Source organism: Passer montanus, unplaced genomic scaffold, assembly GCF_014805655.1.
Source record: "Passer montanus isolate IOZ18808 unplaced genomic scaffold, ASM1480565v1 scaffold3, whole genome shotgun sequence".
Classification (NCBI taxonomy): domain Eukaryota; kingdom Metazoa; phylum Chordata; class Aves; order Passeriformes; family Passeridae; genus Passer; species Passer montanus.
The window spans coordinates 14501378-14519241 of record NW_024367707.1 but is presented as its reverse complement, the minus strand read 5'-3'; positions in this window follow the sequence as shown (position 1 = coordinate 14519241).

Sequence of the window (17864 nt, the reverse complement as noted above, 5' to 3'; positions counted from 1 at the left end):
CTGAGCTTTTTTATAGGAAAATAAGAAGAGCTGCTTCCCTGAACAGCCCATCACACTTTCAGACCAGTACCCCATCCTTGCTCCTGGTCATTTTCTCTGACATCTCCTGTGTGGTGTCCTTTGCCTTTGTGAATGCAGATGTGACTGGATTCTATGAATGCCAATCCAATGGAGCTATATACCATGACAGATAAATAGGAATTCATCAGTTATAAGCCACAGGCTTTGGAAACCTACCTAAATCCAGTCCTGCCATTTACCGTAATGGATTATATTTTATTCTGTTGCATTATCCCTGAACAGCTGAGTAAGCCTGTATGATGGCATTATTTGTTTCTGGCAAAATACTGGCTACACAGCTTGTCTTTCAGGATGGTGAAGTAAAAAAAAAAAAAGTACAAAATCTGTGAGCTAACTGTTCCTGGGGTTACAACCATTATATTCCCAATGGGCATGTTGACAAAGATCTTAATGGTTGTGAACCAACTATTTCTGTGCTCATGGCTATTAGAAAGGCTCCACTGAGAAACCAAAGGAGTTTATAATGGTCATGAACCAGCTATTTCTGAGTTCATGGCTATTACAGATCTCAGAGAGATGCCGGTGGAGTTTATCATGGTCATGAGCTGCGTGTTTCTGTCTCACAGTGCCCATAAACTCTGCTGAGAAAGTGAAAGGGCTTGTAATGGTCACACATGAGCTATTTGTAGGCTCAGTACTATTACTAACTCAAATAGGAAGCCAAAAGTTCACAAAGTGGTATTGCTTTTGCCTCTGGCAAACTCGGTGTAGAAACTGATAAAACTACTAATGTTTCTCAGAAAACCACACTCCAATTCACAATAACACCTCTCAGAGTAGTACAGTGGTGCAAAGTCTCTGCTCTGCTCAGAGCCATGGTGGCAACTTGCCAGGACCCTGAGGGCTGCAACTCTTTTATATATGCATTTACATAAATTTACATGAATTTTGCGTCAATTTGTATTCCGTCAATGTTGCAATGAAACCTATACTGAAGAGAATAAATAACATATAGCTAACTAACGCCAGTACTGTTTTTTCTTTCTTATTTTACTTATTTCACTCTCATTTGCTTTGCATCTTTCTAATACCTGTCCTGTGGCTGAATTGACTTCCAGTCTTAACGAGAATCTGTTTTGTAGAGTAAAGAAAAATCCTGTTTCATCTATGTTCAATGGCAGGGAAGCAGAGTTGTGGCTTTGGCAAATTGCTTATGCTGCACACTTAGCAATCTCCCTAACCACCAGTAGCTAATATACATATTAAAGAGGGCAGTGCTAGCATAGTCCCTTGCTGACCTCCACATGTGAAGCCCTCAGAATATTAATGAGATTTTAAACATACACATTAAAAAATCCTGAAAATCAGAAGTAATAGGTCTTTTCTTTTTTTTTTGTATGAAAATTACTGCTAAGGCAGAATTTTAGAGATAAAAATAACTCAGTGGACTGAATTAGTTATTTAATAGTAACAGTCCCCTTTGTGACAGGATCTATTAGTATTTAATGAAATTTTATGCCTTTATGCATCTTTGCTCTCCCTTAAGGATGCACAGAAAAATCACTATGGCTTCATAGAATGATCTGTATGAACCACAACCTCATATTCTGCTTTCTGCCATCCTCATGAAAACACTAGCTTTGAGTTGAGCAGAGTCCCCCACTTGTTGCTTGAGGGCATGACAATATTTTAAAGTGGAGATAGATTTAAGTCTTGTAGTTTTGCCGAGGTCAGGAATCAACAAATTGCCTTAAAGACTCAAGATCTCCCTGCAATTACCTAGCATGAAATGGCTCATAAGACCTACTTGAGAAGCCTTGCTGGAGTAGGAGAAATCATCAGCAGAGGCTACAGCTAACCCCAGACAGCTTCAGTGCTTGTCAGTGCTGAAAGTGCAGTTTGTGTTGGCTGTTTAGAACCTATTTTTAGAGTGCTTTCAGCTCTCTGCTGCTGTATTCCAGTTAGCATGATGCTTGTGCTGGTGGACGGCTACAGCAATGAAAGCATTTTTTTTACAGAATTGCTCATTTGAATGACCAGGCATTAACATCAGGACCTGTATCACCACAATGCTTGTAATGTACTGCTCTCACCAGAAGTGGAAGCTTTAAAACTCATACTTTAAATTGTAGAGAAAAAACATTAGGCATACTGGGCAGAAATTTACTCGGTGGAACCAAAATTTATTTAGTCCAGGACCTTGTTTGGTAGTGTGGAAGTCTGTCAGATCTCTTCTTTTTCAGGGTAAGCCAGCAAGAATAGTGACCAGACACAAGGAAAAGGAAAGCAATGTGGATACTATGTTGTGAGGTTTCCTGTGTTTGGTATCTGACTGCCTGGCCATCTTTGGAATAAGGACTGCCTGGTGGTGCTATCAGAATCCTGATGGATTTTTATTTCATTACTTTATTTGGCTACTTTTTTAACACATTCACAGCTCTGTCTTCCCAATATGATGTTATAAGGAATAAGGAAGAAACATTTTTTTCCTTTCTTTGCAGAGTCTGCAGGAGTAAAACCCAAAGCAAGATATAGCCAGAGGTCTTTAAGCCAGTTTTACATACATGAGTCCATGGGACCAGACAGGGAGCACCCAAGGGTGCTGTGGAGCTCTTTGGTGTCATTGTCAGGTCCCTCTCTGTCAGCTTTGAGACATCATGGCAGCCGGGGGAGGATCCTGGTGACTGGAAAATCTGTCCTTGTAGATATTCAAAGCTCAGAGGTTTGGACTGGATGATCTGCAGAAATCCCTTCCTACGTCTGGGATTCTGTAATTGTGTGCCTGTACAGAGGTGTGACTAAGGAAGTCTGTCAGCTTTTCACAACACTTCATACTCCTCCTCTGATTCATTGCCTGGGTAAAAAAATTCTACAGGCAGACAAGTGGAATTGTTTAATTGTAAATTACATGAACACTAGCATTAAATGGAATATCTTAAATAAGTTGATATGCAGTGTTAGATAGATATTTGTGTAGATGTTGAACTATCTTGCTCCTCATGAACTCAAAATGATTTGCAGACATTAAATGGGTGTCACAGACATTCTGCGGGGGCAGGAAATGTCCTATTTACAGTGACAGCAGGTAAAAACAAGCACCACATGGATGCATGGTAGAGACAGGGCTGCAGAAGTAGGCAGATTAGGGCGGGTCAGCAGGGAAGTCACAGCCTAGAGAGAGCAGGAGGAAGAGGCAGAACCTTGTCTGAAGTGAGTCAGTGCAACCTGCAAGCCATGACAGGGTCTTTTGCTACAGTGTGTGCTTGCATCTCTGAAGGATGAATGAGAAGGAGTAACAGACCTCTCCTGCTTCCTGTCCTCCCAGCCTCCTGCAGAGGCTTGTAGGCTGCCAAGGAACAGAGACAGCACATCTGGGCTGCTGCTGGAGGTGTCTGCTTGTGACACAGGGATGTTGTGGCTTCTTCATGTGCAATGCCCTCCAGAACTCCAGCTGAGTCATTATATGGCCACTGGTCTTGTCTGTAAGAGTCTGGCCTTTTCTCTTAAACCTAGCTCTTTGGGTGACAAGGTTCCACAAGGAACCCCTCATTTCAGTGTTGCACAGGGAAAGGGAGCATTGGATTAGTCAGACAAATGATCAGACATCCACAGTGTAATGTTAAGCATTGTAAGAGTTGATTAAATGTTGCTTTAAGTGCAAAATTCAGCCTAGATAAATCCTTTAACAGAAAGTATCTGCCGAGCCTGGGAGAAATAAGGCTCTTCTTTTTGTGCTGTCTGAAGATTACACTGAATTGAATGCTTTGAAAAAAAAAATAATGGATTTGGCTTCCTGTTTGAGATTGCTGCCTAAAACACATATTTCTTCACAGTTCTGCCTTGTAATCCATACAAAAAAATTCATGCAAACAAGGAAGCATATGGAAAAAAGAGTTGATTGCTATAAAAAGAGCAAATGTGTGATGCTTCCAGGTAGGTGAGGGTCAGTGGGTACTGGGTAGAAGGTACAGTTTTGACATGTGGGGTCCAGACAGATTCTTCTGTCAGAGCTGAGATATTTCAAGAATGGATCTTTGCTGGATGTCTCTGGAAATCTTCAGCTGGCTCAGTAGCTTATGGCTAGAGCAGAACTGCAGCTCCTTGCTGAGTCTGGAGCTCTGGCAAGAGAAGCAGGCTCTGCTGCAGCTCCAGGCAGTGTCACAGGGAGGCTGACAGAGGACAGGCATAAAATTATGTGGTCAGGGTCTCCCACTTTCCAGGCTGGCATGCTGTTCAAAGGCTGAAGGGTCTGGCTACAGCAGGGTGGGGAACAGAGAGTAAGTCAGGGAGACACCAGGATTGCTCACTCTCTCCGAGCAACATTTGAGTGGTTCAATCTAAGTTGCCTTTGCTGAATGATATTTAATTTATCAAAGCCATACTATGGCTTGAAATCAAGGTCTATACCTTGATAACAGCCAGAAGCAGTTTGGATCTTACATAACTCCTCTAAAATGAAAACCTGTTATATTTCTTTACAGAATGATCAAATCATTGATGAAGTATGAAAAGTTAAACTAGAAATTTAATGCCCAGGAGAATTGTGATTAGATTCCCCTGTAACTTCAGCTTTTGGTGTGTGGAGTTTGCCACTGTCCATGTGTCTAACACAGGCCAAAACTTGCTGTATGGGAGCAGCACTCACTGCAGGCTGTATGTACATTTTCTGAGATAAACTGGTCCTGTGCAATGCAAAACAGATAAAAGTGTCAGGGATCTGAGGCTGGACCAAGGCACCATTTCTGCATTTTCAGCTGGCTGATTTATCACAGTCCCTTGTGGACTGTGACTGACCACAGACTCAGTGGCCATATTCTGATGAGAGGTGGGGGTACACCAGTAAAAGGCAGAAGATGGGAATTTGGGGTAGGTGGAGAGAAATGATTTTGCATGGATCAGATAGTAGTGAATACCATAAAACACATCACAACATATACAGAGGTGTCTCTGTCAGTTATAGCAGTCTGTCAGTTCAAGGCCTGCATACAAATGGAGCACATTATAAAAGTAAGATTAATGTGATTCCAAAAAAAATATTGTGGAAAACATTTATAGTAAGAAACATGAAAATACAGTAAATAATATTTTTATTCCTGCAAAGACAAGAAAAATATTTTCATCCACTGTCATGACAATAGATCACTCGATTGTGATGGGAAATAAGAACTAGCTTTCCAGTTTTGTGCATGGCTAGAATTATGCATCTTTCTGTCACAAGGCTTTATGTACTGCAAACACTATATTAATGTTCTTTTGATTAAAAAATTAACTAAAAACTTCCTTGAAAGTTTGTTGGTTTTATGTTGTTGTTGTTGTTTCTTTGGGGTTTCTTTTTGGTTTGTTTATTTAGTTGGTTTGTTGTTTTTTAGTGGGTTTTTTTTTCCTGTGGCCAAAGATGCCTCAAAGCCAAATGCAGGATTGTTACTGGTAGTTCTTGTCCCTATGCTACTGATGAATGTGAAGCACCATGTCATCACATAAAAAGTCGTGCAGACACAACCAGGGGAATAATGAGATTTAGCCCAAAGTTATTGTAACTTTAAAGTGAAAAAATATGCTTTGTATGTGCCCAAGTCTATGAGATGAAGTATAAGTTTCAATAAAGAGCAGTTGATAGATTTTTGTTAAGAAATGTTGCACTTATATGAAGAATAATCTTGACTAAGCAGAACAAATGGAAAGGAACTTCTTTCCCATATGTGTATTAGAAAATTATTTCCCATTTAATTACAGCAGAAGGTTTTTTTAAATTTTTTTTTATTTCCCATGTGCCTTGAAAGGTATTTCAGGTAACCACAAGAATTACTGAAGGATTAGAAAATAAGATGACTTGATATAGATTTCTGGATTTTAAGATGAATGTTTTACATTCACAAATTATGCAAACTATGGGTAAGTACTTCGGGAACCAGTTCAATATTCTACCTACAAATTCTATTCACTTAATTTTTTGAAAAGACTGGCATGTTTATTCCAAATTCTACATCAGAAAAAGTTTTTATTGAGGTATTTAGATTTAGACCTACTAAAAATTGTGAATGCTGAGCCAAATGTAGACCAAATATTTTCACACAGAAAGAATTTTTATTTAAAGTGAGTTATTGAAATAAAATCATATTCTCCACAATTCACATTTGAAGTAACATGCTGAAACCAAAGGTAACTGCATTGCATATATGGAGGCAACTGAAATGTACACTAAAGAAAAGTGTCTTTTGGAATGACATACTGTTTAGGTGGTGGATTTTCCATTCACCTATTTGCTCTTTAGTTATATTTCCAAAGTGGGAATACATAGGTAAATAAATTTTTTGTTTGTTTTTGGTGTTTTTCTTGATCTTTTTTTTTTTTTTTGCTTTGTTTTGCTTTGTTATCTTTTTAAAATTTATTTATTTAATTGCAGAGTTACTTCTCCTTTTCCCCTAAGAAAAACTGTATGCTCTCTCTAACAAGAATTTATGGTGTTTAGTGTTTTACAGGATAGAGCCCTCTTGGCAAAATACAACAATCAGGATAGTTCTCCACAGTTCATTACTGATAGTGCAATGAAGTGCTCTGTTTATTTTAGACCTCACATCACACTTGTCTCTAAAGTATCTCAGCAGCTCAATCTTTGAACTTATCTCTCTGTGAAAAGCAGGATTGCTTCTTCTTATGCATGTACCAGTGCTTTATCCAGGGTAGCTTGTGATGTGTCAAGATATGGAATTTCCATTTCTTCCTTAGGAGACTTTTTTTACCCCAACTGCTCTCCCTGGTAAGTGGTTTTTGCCTGAGATCTGGGCTGGCTGATTTCAAGCTGGTACTCTGAATTGTGTCTTCACTATTAAAAAGCTTTCTGGAAATCTCCTGTATGCAGCCTGAATGCAAAAATTCATTTTTTGGGTCGAAAAAGCACCTTAAGCAGCATCTTGTGTTGAGTGCCCCAACAATATTACTAGGTCAGGAGAGTATGGAAATTCAATGAGTGGTGACTCACATGCCCCTGAGCTCCCATTCTGTCAGCAGTTTCCATTCTTCTGCTTAGCTGATGTAAACAATGACTCTGGACTGGGTTACCAAAGAAGAATTTGGCACTGCAGTGTTTTTGTCTTCTTAGATTTAATATTAATTTTTGTTTGTTTTCTTCCCCTTTTCTTAGAACTTCTGTTGTGGCCGAAACCCAGGAAGCAGCTACCCATCAGTAACTTCCAGGGAGGGCAGCTGCTGTTATACTTAGTGTGAGGCACAGAAGCACAAGAAGCGTAAACACTGAGGATTAGGGAATCAGAGATTGCCTCCCACATCCAAGATCCAAGAGCAGGATCCCAGTTCTACCCCAGGGGAACAGATGAATTAGTAGCATCTCCCTACTAGACAAAAGAGCTAGGAAAAATGCTGTGGGCAGCTGAGGATCAGAGGTTTAGGGAGCATTGAGTCCCTTCTCCTCCTGCCCCATGTAGCTCTGGAGCAGCCTCACTGTCTGCCTTGCCCCTGTGGAAGGTCAGAAGCAGCAAATAATATCTTATAAACTTCTCTGTGGTTCTGGACATAAAGAAATAAAAACATTTAAAAATGGTAAGCATGCTGTGTTGTTCTGCATGTTTGAGCATATTCAAATGAGAGTATTGCAGTCCTGGCAGCACTGCTAAGAAGAGATCAGAGAGGATTACGAAGTATTTTGACATAATAATAGCTAATCAGCTGGGCAGACTCAGACTGACCTGATCAGTAGAAAAGGTAATGGGATTGCTCTTTAAATAAATAAATAAATTAGTAATGAAAGAAAGAAAAAGGCTGAAAAAATGAAAGAAACAAAGATAAAAGATAAAAGATAAAGAAAGTTACTCACATTGCCCGTAAAAGAAGACATCAGGCTTTGGGAATAGATGATAATAACATGCACCACACAGATTATTTTTGTAGACAATTCACTAACTATTTCCCTGTAAAATCTGAGCAATGTGGGATCAAATTTGGGAAGTTCTTGTTATTAATGTATGCTCATGACCACATAAATCCAGTGATGAGAAAGTCCTGTGCAGCAAACTGGTTTCAGTCTGCCCTTTTAGTGCTTGAGCAAAGCAGGAGGTGTGTGTTAAATATTTGTATTGATCACCAGAACTGAAAGTAATCTGGGCAGTCAGTCCCAGTGCTGGCAAGATTCATTGTCACTCTGCAATGCTGCTGACAGATGTTATTGATTGCAGTTCATATTGTTTATATGTTTCTCTGAAACAGTTAATTTTAGCACAGTGGGACAGAATGTCTTACTACACATGGGACAGTCAGAATGAATGGCTTCATGGAATTTTTAATTACTTTCTGTTTTACTCTCATCAATTAATAAAGGCAGGAGCAGTTTTGCTACTGTCAGAAGACACTTTCAGTGTTGTTTGAAGATGATGACTACAAAAAAGCCATTTAAAATGTGTACTTTTGTGAAGAAAGTTCACTTCATGAGAGTGTAGACATTTTTTCTACTTGCCTTTCCACAGGGAATGAAATCTCTTTAGTGGTGCACTGCATGGGGCATTCCCTTTGTGATCTGAATGCACTGTAGCTTCTTAGAGATGCATTCCTGCATCCTCATGCAAGTGAAAACCTGCTGATATTTTCATTGTGCTACCAAGAAGCTCTAAGCTGTCAGCATTGATATTCTCAATTACTTTTACTGTGCTTAGTGCATCTATTGTCAGTATGGAAAAGCATCTTACTTTTGGGCACCTCTATGCCACTGCTTCCTCTTCCCAATGATTTTGTATCTGAGCATCTTACAATTTTCAGTATTTGGAGGCTCTAAACTCTCCAGCAAAGTTCCTCTATCCCTGACTGAGAACTGAAGCACAAGCTCTGACAGCCAAAGTGCATGTGCTTGTAAGGGTGCTTGTCCTGCTGAATTGCTAGGGTCCTTCCTGCCCTGGTTCTGGCCTAAACCAGCTGGCACTCTTCCAGCTGCTGGGAACAGCTTGGGAGCTCTATGAACACAATCAGTTATAGACAGTTGATTGGGATGCCAGAGTACAGCTCATGGCTTCTTTAATTCCTTACCAAAGACATGGTGTCCTCTCACATCCCTCAGACTTCTCTGCTCACACGAGGACTCATGTTGCTACTGATGTAAAGGAGTGCTTGGGTAAGTAAAGACTAGTTTAAAGGTGTAACTGCTGTCATAAATTGGGGGATAACTACTGATGTTTGGGACAATCACTAGTACCATGATGGTGTCTACAGAATATAAAAGTAATGTAATAAAATTGCTAATACAAAGTCACCTAGGCTACAAAACCTTGTTACTAAATTTGCTGCCCTGAGGAAATGCAAATAAATGTCCTTCTGCATACTGAGTTACCTACAGGCAGTGCAGGCTGCGGCAATACAGACAGATGCATTTCAATAGTGACTTTGTTCATGCATGTGATCTCACCAAAGAAGAGTGGAGACAAACACCTTCTAAAGCAAATAAGAAACCAAGAGGGTTAGGTTGCTATGATTAAGTGTGTTTTCTCCAGAACAAAGAGACTTTCTGGAGCTTCAGTGGAGTATCATTTAGACTCCTAAGATCTCTGGTGGCAATTTGCAGTAGGGGCTTGGCTTGTGTTCATAAAAGTGATTAAGTGGAATGGAAGATATCAGCAGTATAGTATGAACCTCTTGTGAATAAGATCCAATAAAACATTTTAGTCCTACTGTGCTGACTTAGTTATGAACTCGAATATTATTCACAGGGTTTAGTCTTCATAAACTTCCTGTCTTTAGTACAAAGGTTCATTAAAGAGGGATAGCATTAACACTGTTTTGCAGCTGATCCACATAAATAAAATGTAAACAAAGTACTACTAGTCAGAGCTTATTTTCTCAGCTGTATTCTGGTGCTTTTTAATTTTGGAGAAAATTGAACTGAACAGAGAGATTACTAAGGTATTTTTTTATGTGAAATCTATCTAGGTATTTATTAGGACAAAATAAAGCATATATTCTTTACTACAGTTCTGAACTCTCATCTTTCTTAGTTGTTTTACACTTATATGAAGCTTTTTCAATGCTGATAGACACAACAAACCTCACAATTACTTAAACGCCCTAACAAAAAAGTTAGGAGTGTCACAGTTAGGAATAAAAATTATTTCATTTTTACAGGTGGGGTAATTGATGAAGATAGGTGTTAAGTGGACTTAAATTAGCCTATGTGTTGGTGATGTATTCCATGTTCTCAGGGTTTTGTCCTGTTTTTCTTAGTGATTTCAATCAATACTGATTGAAAATATAGCAACTGAACAAACTAAACTCTCCAACTCACAAAAAGGGAGTAGTTAAAGAAATTATTTACAAGTTCCAAGCTGTAGCTCCACCTACTTCAACCTCTAATTGAAGTCTGTCCTCCTCAAAATGAAGTTTGATAGCTCCTACATAGTATATCCTTCCACTTGCTTTGCTGTGACTGCTTCACACACTGCCGATGAAAGCCAAAGAACTGTTTTTTTAAATATAGCCATGCCCCTTGGTCATTCACCATGTTTACTGATACAGGTTCCTGCTGGGTCTTAGCTCATGCACTGTAAAGATATCTCATGTAAGGATGCATGGAACAAGCTGTGCTGGGACAGGCCTTGGGGTCTGAGGGGTTCCCTACCCTGTCTCTGGCATGGGTCGGTACCTGGTGATGAGGGGAGGGTGTAGGAACAAGCAGGGTGGGGTGAATGCTGCTTATCTTTATGCCTTCTTGTAGCAGTGGGATAAGGTCTAATGGGCCCAAAGGTGCTGGCTTGCCTCTTGGTAGCTCACAAAAGATTTTCCTTCTGCAAGGCTGCGAAGTTAGCTTTAAAGATATGTATATTTTTTGCTTTTTACTATCCTGCAACAGCCAAAAGGCCCACAATTTAATTATGTGCCACATGAAAGAAATCCAAAGAAACCAAAAAAGCCCTCACTTGTTTGGAAAGAAATAGATTCTGTATTACAACAATATAGCAACTCACACAACAACTCTTCAATCCTCCCTGACACTCTTGTCTCCTAAGGCTCCTGTCATACTCTTCTGCTCCCTTCCCAGAATGAGAGGCCACAGACAACTTATTTCCCTGTTGCAGAGCAGCCTTTCCACAACACTTGCCAGTCCCTGTCTTCATTCTGCCAGTTTTTCCTGGGGTACTTCATCATCTTTCAGAAAGATGACTTGGAATTGCATGGAACTTCCAAATGCAGTGAAGTCATGGATTTATGCTATTGAGTATGGAGGACTTAATGTAAGGATTTTTCATAGGTGGAGATGAATACTCAGGTGCTGATTTACCTGATGACACGTCTGCAACCCCTTTTCACTCATTACCCATCCATCTGCTGTAGAACTTTCTTATGTGGCCTTTTTTTATGTCAAATAATGTGGACAACGAATCAAAGACACAGCTGGCTGGGTCTGGCCCCAGTAGGGTTCATTTGATTGTCTGTGTTGACATTTCCTAAAGGAGGACAAACCGCTCCTGCTGCCGACCCTGGTCAAAGATTTCTGGTAAAATAACATTTACTCAGCTGACATGGCAACTCACCCTATTTTTTGCCTTCCAACAGGATGGATTTTTTTCTCCCCCATGCCCTCAAAAACAAAGCCAAAGCAGTAACTTATAAAGGACAACTAAGGGAACAGAGACTTTGGGCTACCTGGTCCTGATATAGCAAAGTCTGCCCTGCACTCAGTAGAGGTAATCCATGCAAGGAAGCTGCATGTGAAGTAGTTTTATCCAATGCAGTCACAGGTGCAGAGAATGCATATTCATCCCAGTTTTTTTGAAAAATCTGGCAGAACTGGAATCATTAACTGTTTTTTTGTTGTTGTTTTTTTTTTTTTTTTTTTTTTTTTAGTTTTTTTGAAAAACCTGGCAGAACTGGAATCATTAACTGGTTTTTTGTTGTTGTTGTTGTTGTTGTTGTTTTTTTGGTTTTTTTTTTTTTTACCAAATCATATTGTCTGACATCGTTAGATGGTACTGTATTTCTAAACATGGGTCTGTGAAATCTCTGTGTCTCACAAAATCACCAGTTTTGGAAGGAGCTTTTTCTTTTCCTTCTGTGTTTTTGCAGTGTATCAAGAAGCATGAAATACTGAAAAGGCAGAAAGAAATATGCCATTGCAGATCCCACTATTGCATTAATTCTCAAAAAAGTGATCTAATTCAACTGTGTAGTTTTTAATTATATTTACTGATGTTTCCTGATGCATACTTCATTATTCTAAAGGCTTCAATAATATGAATAGAGTATTCTGTGACTAAGGAATCAAGAGGTGAAATGTACAAGAGAAAACACAAAAGCTGCCCAAAGAACTGAACAAATAACTTTTTTCCTTTATTGTGATTTACAAAGCAAGCGTATGAGTTGCTTTACTACAGAAGCTGAGCAGCTTCATTCAGCACTTTGATGTGTTCAGGCTAATAAGCTATTCTACTCTACAAATTTGATGTGATTTCAGAAGCAGATTTAATTCTCAGTTAATTAATGTAGGTGAACATGAATAGCAATTTTTTTCCTGCACTGAGTGAAGTTGCTGAAAATAGGAGTCTCTGCAGGTTGAAGCAAAATAGTCAGTGCCAGAAAAAAACAGACTAAAGGTGAAAATGTAGCCAGGAGCTAAATCTCTCTGTAGGGTGTTTCTGGGGCTTCTACCATTCTTATTTCCTCCCTGACAGAGCTTTGAACTTCTTAGCAATTTCCAGCTCTCAATGTAAGTAGCATAAAGCTATTAATGTGTACTCTGATAAGAGGACAGAAACAATTGTACCAGGGGAATAACACGTCATGCCTTCTAGAGTGCCAAGTAAGTGCAACCTTCACATGTTGGATTTATCAGGACACAGTGAGGTATTTAATAACAACACATTACTGCTCTTTGTCTCCCTTATGTGCATGTTCTCATACACAAATACCTACAAAAGACTCCTGAAAGTTTCCATTGATCAGCCAGTGCTTGTTAGAGTGAAACATCTCTTGGTAATATTTTTAGGGGCAGCTTACTGTGGCCTTCTCCACAGAATAGAATAGATCAGCTCTACAGTTACTGAAACCTTGTTTTGACATTTTATTTAAATTTACATCTGTGTCATTACATCCTAACATTACTCTGTTGAAAAAGAGTTAAAAAAAAAAAAAACGTATATAGGAAGGAGGAGAAGAATAATAGATTCTAAGGAAGAAAACTGCAGTCCTTTCCCCCATATAATTTACATCTGTTCTTTTACTGGTCCTATGTGACCAAATTCTGGCTCCTGAATTTGGGTCACATCAATCCCATACATCACTACAGTCTTAGGGAAAAGTGTCTGGAAAGCTGCCTGGCAGAAAAGGACCTGGGGGTGAGCATGAGCTGGCAGTGTGGCCAAGAAGGTTGGGTGGCCAAGAAGGCCAGTGGCAGCCTGGCCTGTAGCAGCAGTAGTGTGGCCAGCAGGATTAGGGCAGTGATTGTATCCCTGTACTCAGTACTGGTGAGATCACCTCAAATTCTGTGTTCAGTTCTGGGCCCCCTGCAGCAGAAAAGACACTGAGGGGCTGGAGAGTGTCCAGAGAAGGGCAACAGAGCTGAGGAAGGGTCTGGAGCACAAGTCCTATGAGGAGCATCTGAGGGAGCTGAGGTTGCCTAGTCGGGACAAAAGAGGGCTCAGGGGAGACCTTATCACTCTTTACAAGCTCCTGAAAGGAGGCTATAGCAATGTGAGGGTTGGTGTTTTCTCACATGAAAAAAGCAATTGACGAAAAAAAGAAATGGCCTCAATTTGCACCAGAGGAGGTTTAGATTAGATTAGATTTTATTTTTTTTTTCCATTGAAAGGTTTGTCAAAACCTCTGGAACAGGCTGCCCAGAGAAGTGGTGGAATCACCATTCCTGGAGTTATTTAAATAATGTAGATATGAGTTAGGGACATGGTTTATTAGGACCTTGGCAGTACTGGGTTAGTGATTGGACTTGTTCCTAAAGTTCTTTTCCGACCTAAATGATTCTATTATTCTGTGATTCCAGAGTCTTGATTGTGACAAGAGTTTTTCTACTTTCCCTTCTGCCAGTGTTGCACTGTTCCAAATATTCCTCAATATCTCTTTCAATCAGCATCTTTGCTTAATGTTTTGATTGCTTTCCTTGGCTTTTGGCTGCTGTGTATGTTTTCAGAGCCAAGAGATGCATTCCTTTGAATGTCCTCCTTCTCACTAACCAGAAGAGTTTATACAGCCTTTGATGAGGAAACCTGGAATGACAGTAATTGTACTGAAGCTTGCTGGGATCTCTCAACCTCCAGACAGAAGGCATTAATACAGCTGCTCTCCTGTTTTAAGCAAGCTAACAGCCATAAACCTACCTGTGGCAGCAATATCTGACAGATACCGCTCTACCAGGAAATGTCAAAAAGACTGAGCATCTGCACAATGATCCTGTCTGGATTTGCTCTGACCCCAGGCCTGAGGTGTACTCTTCCACTGTAACATTTGCTACTACCTTGGTTCAGAGGAATTACAAGGTACATCCCCTTCTAGCTGGCAGGGAATTGTAAATTTGGAACAGGTAAAATCTCCCCAACCTGACTGTCTTGTGTGATGACCCTGTTGGTAGGGCTCAGCCCCATCTTTGCTGGGACAGGGAGGCTGCTGTATTTATAAGCAGAATGTGCACAGCTATGCATGACAGGCTTCATGCAGAACAGTTTAACCAGACATCTAATCTGGCCTGGAGGGAAGAATGATTTTACAGAGTGTGTATTCATTCTGTTATTCATTTAGCTCTGTCTTTCTGCACTAGTGAATAGGAATAATTCTTTGTATTCTATTCTTTGAAGAATACTAGAAATCCTGTCACCCAATTTTATCACGTCCCTTGCTACTCATTAGAAATTTCAAAACCAGACATGCAACTTGGAACAATTTGGATATGTATGTGCAGATAGGTCACTGAACATGCACTACACTGTAGAAGGTAATTTTTAATTTGTATTCTATTTATCAATGATTTATTAGACTTTTATTTTTTTAAAAATTGTTGTTGTTGGGAATTATGGTAAGTTATAATTCCAAAAAAGAGGTAGCACTAACATTTCTCACATATGATGGCTGATGTGACCTCATAAATCTTTGTACCTCAGTAGTGATAACAGCTCTCCAGGTGTAAGTCTTCAGACCTAGTGGTGGCCTAAGCAAGAGAAGTGGCTATATTCTTTTTTCCACCATGCATCTCTGGAGTAGCCCTTTTGACTCAGGATTTGTGGGAAGGTTGATCAGCTTCATAACATGTGGGGATGCCCCATGGTGGCATAACCCTCCCTTCTGCCTACAAACTTGAACTGCAATCTCTGCTTCCAAATCCAAACTTTCTCAGCATTTGTGAAGCTGGGATAAGGCTTGAGGTTTGTTTCTGTTTGAAACTTTGGAGATTTTTCATCCTTTCCTTTGGACTCTGCTGACCTTGTCGGTTCAAAGTTGACACCTTGAACATGAAAGCCTTAAAGTTCTAATTAAACTGGCTAGCAAAGGAATGTGAAAAATCTCAGCAAGACTGTGAGGCAGAGATTGATAAAAAATGGATTTAGTTTGTAATTTAAAAGGCAGGTTCTGTTAGGATTAAAAACTGAACCAAGTTCATGCTCCCTCAGACTTTGTGCGTCCACTTCCTTTAATTGCAAGGACCAAGATAACTGAACAGGAGAAAGGAAGCTTTGTGCAATCTTTATTTAGGTGAACACAAACCTGTTCCTACTTATTTGCTCATGGCTTGCTCACAATTCCTTGACCATCCCAGAGACCAGGCAAGACCATTTTTTTTCTTCTATCTGATGCAGGCAGTTATAAAAACAATTCCTCTCACCCAAACCAGGAACTGCTTTGTTGCACATCATGGCTCAAGGCAGACCCACCCTACTTCCTGCCATAGACCAGCCTGGCTACATTGCTAAACCCTACACAGATTAATTACAGATTAAAATCCTGAATGTCTTAGTGGGCCACTAAGCAGGGTTTCAAGACGTAACCTCACTTCCCTGTGGGAGACAATGGGGCGAGGAAGGACACTCTTGGTCTCCCCTTTCCTGCTCCAAGGCTCTCCCTTTGTGGGATGGCAAGAAGCAGGCAGAAACACCTACTCTCAAGTAAAAGCCCTTTGTCCCAGAACCACCATTTTCAAAACATGCTTCAGTGTTTCACATGGCATGTTTCAGATTTCTGTGTGACACTCATAAGAGTTATCTCTGAATTCGTGACTGCTTTCATTTACCAAAGTCACTAAATCTGCTTAGATTTAGTGATTCCCTCAAGAACTTGCAGAAGGCATTGGACATGCCAGCAGCCCAGTCCAGATCATAGAGTCACAGAATAGTCTGGACTGGGAGGGCCTTAAAGATGATCCAAGTCCTTCCTGGATCAGGAAACCTTCAGACCAGGTTTCTCAGAGTAGAATCACTAGCATCAGTGAATAATCTTATGTCATCTGATCTACGATAGCCAATTGCCACCAAACTGCATTTCCCTCCCCTTTTTCTTTTCTTTTTTGTCTTTCCTAAACATGACTCGGACGAGAAAAAACTGCATTTTGTTCAACACTGTAATCTTTAGATCCTGAATTAAGGCAGTTTCTGATTCCCCATGAGAAGCCCTGGCTGGCTGGTGCTCTTGGTCTGCTGAACAGTTTGAAACTCTGGGTCAGTGCTTGGTTCTAACATCATTGCATTTAATCTGTTTTCAGAGCATACTAGTGCTAAAGGCACAGTATTTGCCTCTGCTGACTACAGTTAATAGAGACTCAGCACAGCAGTCTTATGTGCTGCAAATTGCTCTAGCCTCCCTATCTGATGCTATACATTACACTCCTTAGTCTCAAAAGAGTTTGCATTCATCTTACTTGCCTTTTTTTAGAGGTGGCTAGAGACCTTCTAGAAAATTGCACTTTATGTGACTTATCTTCATAGATTCACATTCCACTCTGGCTCTGATTTATTTGCTACAGGATGTCAGCAAATCTGAAAGTGCCTAGCCAAGTCTTCCTGACAAAATTGTACAGGGTGGGCAAACAAAGTGCTTGGTATGACTGGGGATTCAGGGTTGAAGACACTCTAGACTTTAGAAGCCAAAGGGAGAGACTAATAAACAAGAAGGCATCTGAAACTGTACCCATGAAGCTGCTTCTCTGGGAAAAGGGATGTCCTGGGTTCTTACTGCTGCTCCTGATGCTTTTTAGCTGATGACATTTAATTAAGAAATGCACAAGCAATGCTGGGAAAAGCAGTAGTGCCTTTGCTTTCTCAATTGGCCCTTTCCTTCTCTTTGCTGGATACCCAGGCTTATAGTAGCTAGATGGAAAATAACTGTCCCCTTGCCCTGCCTCCATGGGACTGGGTGATCTGTGGGTCACAGGGCAGTGCCAGAAATAAGATACAATCAGTTCCATATCCCAGTTTAAGAGGTTTAGATCCCAGACCTGGCTCAAGTATGAAGGTGACTCAGAGCACCTCTAAGTGAGGCAGGGAGGTCTCACCACTGAACCTCAGTGGTAGTGAGCAAGGAGCATGTCTGGAGGCTTACTGAGGTTCCTGAGAGGAAGTTTTGATGTACTTGTTTGATCCTGCCACAATGCACATCAAAATCCTGTTTCCCTGATGAGGTGGCTCCCACCTGGGTTTCCTTCACTTGAGTGCAGACTGGTGTCACTGTGGGGTGGGCACTACTCAGTTGAAAGGTCAGGGCACAACCAAGACTTGTCCCTGCATTTGGGGACTCAGAGGCTCCTCTGTCTGTGTCTGGACAATAAAGATGAGTAAGGCTGCCTGGCAATGAAGCTGCTCATTTGTCACCAAGATATTTTCTGGAAAATCCTCTTTGCCCAATACATTTTCTCCTGA